The sequence below is a fragment of the Halichoerus grypus genome, chromosome 9, assembly GCF_964656455.1.
Source record: "Halichoerus grypus chromosome 9, mHalGry1.hap1.1, whole genome shotgun sequence".
In the NCBI taxonomy this organism is placed as follows: Eukaryota; Metazoa; Chordata; class Mammalia; order Carnivora; family Phocidae; genus Halichoerus; species Halichoerus grypus.
In genome coordinates this window covers 101,791,937-101,798,809 of record NC_135720.1, presented here as the reverse complement: position 1 = coordinate 101,798,809, position 6,873 = coordinate 101,791,937, and positions in this window count along the sequence as shown.

The window sequence follows — 6,873 nt, the reverse complement described above, 5'->3', positions numbered from 1 at the left end:
TAAAAAGGAAATATTAGTAGCAGATAACTCTGCAAAGTATATTATCTAAATTAGTCCATTTTATTCTCAGAATCCTATGAGGGGGATATTATTATCTTCATTTTGTAGATGTGGAAAGTGAGGCTCAGCTAGGTTAAGTAGCTTGGTCTGGATCATGCAGGCAGGAAGGGGCAGAGTGAGGTTTAGAACCCAGGTCAGCCTGACTTTGCTATATTAGTTAGTAATCCTCATAGTGTCTGATGAAAAGTCTAAGTACAGTTTGTCAGTTCACAGGGAAACAACCTACTGACTTTGGCTGGAGTTACACTGACCTGGCAGAGAATTAATAGCTTGGCAAGATTGTGTCTTCTAATTCATTAACATAGTTTATTCTTCCATGTTAGTCTTTTGGTCCATGGGTCTTCTTTCTTTCTTTCTTTCTTTTTAAAAGATTTTATTTATTTAACAGAGAGAGACACAGCAAAAGAGGGAACACAAGCGGGGGAGTGGGAGAGGGAGAAGTAGGCTTCCTGCTAGCAGGGAGCCTGACGCGGGGCTCAATCTCAGGATGCTGGGATCATGACCTGAGCCGAAGGCAGATGCTCAACGACTGAGCCACCCAGGCGCCCTCATGGGTCTTCTTTAAATTCTCTACTTGTTTTATAGTTTTCTGTGTAGGTGTCTTGCATTTTTTTTTTCTATTTATTTTTAGGTGCTTGGCGTTTTTTGCATATTTTTGGTATTTTTAGAATTTATTTTAATTTCTTTCTTTTTTTAAAATTTAAATTCAATTAATTAACAGAGTATATTATTAGTTTCAGAGGTAGAGTTCAGTGATTCATCAGTCTTATATAATACCCAGTGCTGGTATTTTAAAAAAATATTAATTTCTAATTGTTTATTGCTATTATATAGATATAAAAGAATTGATGTTTGTATATTGCTTTTATATCTGGAAAACTTGCTGAATTTGTTTATATAGTCTAATAGCTCATCTTTAGATTTTTTTCCTGTGTATACAATCTAGTTATATGCAAATAAGGACAGCCCCCTCTTTTCTAATACATCTTTTATTTCTTTTTCTTGTCTTTTTTTTTTTTAAGATTTTATTTATTTATTTGACAGAGAGAGCACAAGTAGGCAGAGTGGCAGGCAGAGGGAGAGGGAGAATCAGGCTCTCCACTAAGCAGGGAGCTGGACGTGGGGCTCGATCCCAGGACCCTGGGATCATGACCTGAGCTGAAGGCAGCCGCTTAACCGATTGAGCCACCCAGGTGCTCTTGTCTTGCTGTTTTTAATATCATTTCATTATCTGAATAAGTGAAGCATAACTGGCTGTCAGAGGATATACTTTTCTCTGGCTGATTTCCTAAATTTCTGTTGTCTTTACCATATTAAAACTGAGTCTTGTTCAGTAGTGGCCCTAGGTGGCCTACCCTCTGATGTAAGCCAGAGTTAGGAGTGGGTGGCACCTGTTCTTGCTAAGAGTTGGGTCTGTGTAGCTGTATGAGAGCTTCTTTCTATGACTCATTTATTAGTAAGGGTTTCATTCTATTCTGCATAGGTCACAGAAGATGTGTTGGCACCACTTTGTGTTTATTTTTTATTTCTTTATGCAAGGACAACACCTCAGAAGCATGAGAGGGAAGAAGGGAAGGAGGGAAGGAAGGACAGAGAGAGAGAGAGACAGACTGCATTTGTTAAAAAGCTTTCTCAAGCCTTATTCTGTTTTGCAGTCAACATTGCCCTTACACCTGGAGAACCTCTTTAGTGTCCTCCCTACACTGCTATAAGGCCTATATAGTTCCCATAGGGGCTAGAGAATCAAGTAATGGCTAACTTTGGGTAAATCCAATGCTCACTTTATTCCTAGGCTGGAGAGGTCAGAATTACTGGGGTCTCACAAAGTAGCATCCAGCCCCCATTTCAGAGAGCCACGCTATCCTTGATCTTAGTAAATACTCTCTTTGAGATTGTCTTTAACTGGGCATCAGTGCTGATGCGTTACTCCATATGACAATCCTGATTTCACCTTTTAGTTTTTTTCTTCTTTTACTCAGATAAGTATTAGTGGGGGCAATTGTGGAAATATATAATACTGAGACTCATATAAGGCTGAATACAGGGTACCTGATTGGCTCAGTCGGTTAAGCATACAACTCTTGTTTCAGCTCAGGTTGTGGTCTCAGGGTTGTGAGATCGAGCCCCTTGTTGGGCTCTGTACTGGGCATGGAGACTGCATAATATTATCTCTTCCTCTGTCCCTCCCCCCACCCCCACACCTCTGGCTTCCACACTCACTCTCTCTCTCTGTCTGTAAAAAAAAAAAAGTTTGAATACTTCAAATTTTTAGGTTTATGGGCATTAGACATGTACTCCCTAAAGTAACTTCTTGACTTCATGGCTGATATTTATTGACCAGTAGAAATTGGAAAAAAAAGCACTTAAACATCAGCATTTCTTTCCATGAAGAAGAGGGTAAAGGCTATAGGAAAGAAAACTGGGGCTAGTGACTAAGGATCAAAATTCAAGTTTCCTAACTAGTACAAACTTTTCTCCAGTATATAATTTTTCACCTAGCATGCCGATGTGATTGCATAGTTTTAAAGAAAAAATTGAGATATATGACTTGATAGTTCTATTTATCTACCTGTTAGTCTATTATATATTTACATCTAGTAGACATACAGTTTCAACCATCTACTCAAGTGTACAGAAATAGTTTTTTTAAAAAATTACAATTTAATTTTCATTTTGAGACTTGCCTCAGCTTAAACAAAAATATATGTTATTATGTAGTACATATAATTTGTATTTCTTTTCTATTTCATATAAATTATATACATATATATCCATTTAAGGTAAACTAGTCCGTCTAGGTCAATTTCAATCACTTCAGGATATGTTTCTCCTTATCCCGTCCCCACTCCTATCTTCCTGAGATTACACTTAAGTTCTAGAAACTTCCATTAGCTTCATCCATCGTTGAAAAGAAGACCTTGAATCGTTGGGCAAGCTCTATCATACAATGGCTTCTACTGGGTACCATATGGTCCTTGGGGAGAAGTCGTCCTCCATGCTGGCATCTGCTGAGACTTCTCTGAATATATCTGGTCCTTGGCCATATGGCTTGTTCCACTTTCCTTTTCCTTTTCTCTTTCTCCTAACTTCCATGCCCTTTTCTCAGTTGTGTGCAGAGGACTTAGTTATTATCCCATGACTCTCTGAAGTTGTGAGACTGCCTTATCCCTCCCTTTTGACAGCCTCTTAGCCATGTCCACCCCACAATCTCTGCCACTATAGCAGGGAGAGTGTTTGTGAGTCCTCAACTTCCAAAATTTCAGGTAGGAGCGTGGACAAAGTATTTTTTTTTCTTGGACCCCCAAACTTATCATTTGATTTATTCTACACTCTCTGCCAGTCTAGTATTTAACCTCAGGGCCTACAAGAGCAGATGATATTCCTGCTCCTCCATCTCTTCTCTCTCACAGTCAGAAGAATCCTAATTTATTCTGTGGCTGGAATAAACCCATTTTGAAATTGGAAAAAAAATTCATGTACTATTTTAAGTCTTTCTGTTTTTTTTTTTTTTTTAAAGATTTTATTTATTTGGCAGAGAGAGAGAGAGCATGAGCAGGGAGAAGGGGGAGAGGGAGAAGCAGACTCCCTGCTCAGCAGGGAGCCTGATGAGGGGCTTGATCCCAGGACCCTGGGATCATGACCTGAGCCGAAGGCAGACGCTTAACCAACTGAGCCACCCAGGTGCCCTAAATCTTTCTGTTTTATCCACAGACTAGGTTCTTCAAAGCTGAAAGCTAAGAATTTGATGTTTGATTCTGCGGCAGTGATTCATGTCTGTAAGACCAAATGGGATGAGGGAAAAGGTCATGAAGTTAAAGGAGTTTGTGTGTGTAAAAAACATTGATTCATGTCTTATACTGGTCTGAATGTCCATCCAAGCATCCATCCATTTGTCCATCCATCTGTTCATCCATCCATCTTTCCATTTATCCATCGATCCTCTGAATACTCCAGAAAAAATGTTGAGCATGCTGTTTGACTTGAGCATGACAGGGCAAAATATTAAAAATCAAGATATATTAGAAATTCCAGAACAGACAGTAGCTGTGGTAGGCAGAACAATGGCCTCAAAGATAACTATATTCTGTTCCTTGAAACCTGAGATTATGTTAGGTTACCTGGAAAGGGAGAATTAAGTTTGCAGATGACATTAAATTTGCTTATCAGGTGAGCTGAGATAAGAAGATGATCTTGGATTATCCAGGTGGGCCAATGGAATCACAAGGTTTCTATAAGTTGAGGGGGAGGTCAGAATTAGATATTTGAAGATACTCTATTGCTGGATTTGAAGGTGGAGAAAGGGGCTGTAAGCCAAGGAAGGCAGGCGGCTGCTAAAAGCTGGAAAAGGCAAAGAAATGAATTCTCCCTTAGAGTCTCCAGAAGGAATGTAGCCCTGCTTGATTTTAATGAAGTGAGAGCCATTTTTGACTTCTCACCTACAGAACTGTAAGATAAGGCATTGTATTGTTTTAAGCCAATACATTTGTAGTAATTTGTTACAGCAATAATAGGAAACTAATATAGTAGTTGTAACTCTCTAATCATAAATAATGACTATATAATGACTCTATATGACTAGCAAATGAATTTAAAACTTGGCAAACCAAAAGTGCAATTGATTTGAATAAATTAAACACTTAGGTGCCACCTGGTGGCTGAAATCTTGCAGTGAATGACTTGAAATGATCTCAGTTTACAGCTATTTCCTTCCAAGCAGGGCATTCATTAGTCTTATGGTTTGTGGTCAAATGATTTAAAAAAGGTTGAAATGATATCGACAACTAACACTTTCTCCGTTTCATACAGAGTATAGTGAAAATACAACATTGTTTCAACCAGAAAGCACCCCTCAACCTTTCCTAGAGGGAAAATCTGGACCCGTCTTAGCATACATGGCCTAGTTAAAAGTGCCAGGTACCTCCTACCTGTTAGGATGGTTACTATTAAAAAAAACAAAACAAACAAACAAACAACACACACACACAGAAAAATTAGTGCTAAGGGGATTGTGCAGACGTTGGGGCCCTGTGAACTAGTGGTAGGATTGTAAAATTGTGCAATTGCTCTGAGAAACAGTGTAGAATCTTCTCAAAAAATTAAAAATAGAACAACCATATGATCTAGCAATCCTACTTCTGGGAATGTAAACTAAAGAATTGAAAGGCCCTATCAGGGGCGAGGGTGAAAGGAAAAAGGAAATTGTTATTTAATGGGCATAGAGTTTCAGTTCTGCAAGGTGAAAAAATTCTGGAGATCTGTTTCACAACTATGGAAATAGGCTTCACGCTACTGGACTGTACATTTAAAAATGGTTAAGATGATAAATTTTATGATGTGTGTTTTTTACAACAACAACAAAAGTGCAGGGTAAGTGGAACATGTACAGTAGAGAATAGAGGATGACAAATCCACCCTCCCACGGGGCATCTAGGTCTTCGACTGAGGAACGTGAAGGTCCCTGTATGCTGGAGAGGCATGGTGGCCACTGTGGGGTTTGAACAGGCTCTATCTCTCAGAGTGGACCCTATTCAGAGGGTCCCAAGAGCTGCCTTCCTTTTGCCATTTTTACATGACTTAACTACAAAAGCATAGTTTTAACGCTCTTATCCTCTAACCTAATTTTGTGCTAGTCATTGAAAGAGTCCAATTTTCCCATCAGTCATGGGTCACTTCCTGCTGGTATAAATATACAGTCACGTTATGCTCAGATCTTTCCATCATAATTTTTCAAATTATTTATAACTTTTATAATACCTCTGAGTCTAGAGGCTGAACTCATCACATAACCTATTTTAAGGAAACCTTTCAGGATTTGAGCTAACTTAATTCTCTTAGACTTTTCATCAGCCTATAACCTTCCTTATGTTAACTTTCCAGAAACCAGTAGCAAGTGGAGGTAAAGAGCATATGAGTGAAGGAAGACAACACCATTTGCTCGCGTCACCTTAGTGACATGTGAGCTTCGTCACCTTAGTTAGTTTAAGAACTGCCTAAAATGGTCCTTCTGATTCTGAATACTCCTTACAGTCTAATTGTCAACAAAGTAACCTGAGTGAGGTTATGAAATTGATCAATATTTTGCTTTATGTTTGTGTTTTTGAAGTTTTGTTTAAAGAAATTTTCTTTTCTTTTCTTTCTTTCTTTCTTTTTTTTTTTTTTTGTATCCCTAGGTTACAATGATCTTCTTTTCCATTCAGGTATTTATTTCGTCTACAGAAGTGGTTCTTAACTGGGGGTGATTTTGCCTCTTGGGAGACATTCAGCGAAGTCTTGGAGACATTTTGATTGCCATGATTTGGGTGGGTAGGGGTGCTGCTAGCATCTAGAGGCACAGGATAACCCCCCTTAAAACAAAGAATTATCTGGCCCTCAATTTCAAGATTGAGAAACTCTGATCTATTGGCCACTTTTTAAAAAAAAAAATTTTATTTATTTATTTGAGAGAGAGAGAATGAGTGGAAGGGAGGGGCAGAGGCAGAGGGAGAAGCAGGCTCAATTCCAGGACGCTGAGATCATGACCCGAGCCGAAGATATGAGATAAAGATCTAAAAAGACAATTTACAGATAAAGAATCTTGGGGTCTCTAAACACATATATATTTGTTTATTAAAAATATATATCCACAGGAAAGATAAAGATGGAAAATAGGAAATAGGGTTACTAAAAAGTTGGGGGGTGGAGTGAGGAATGGGTTGGACTTAACAGGCATGTGTATTAGTTTTCTCTAGCTGCTATAACAAATTGCCACACATTTAATCACCTAAAACCACATACATTTATTATATTATGATGCTGGAGGTCAGGGTTCTTAAA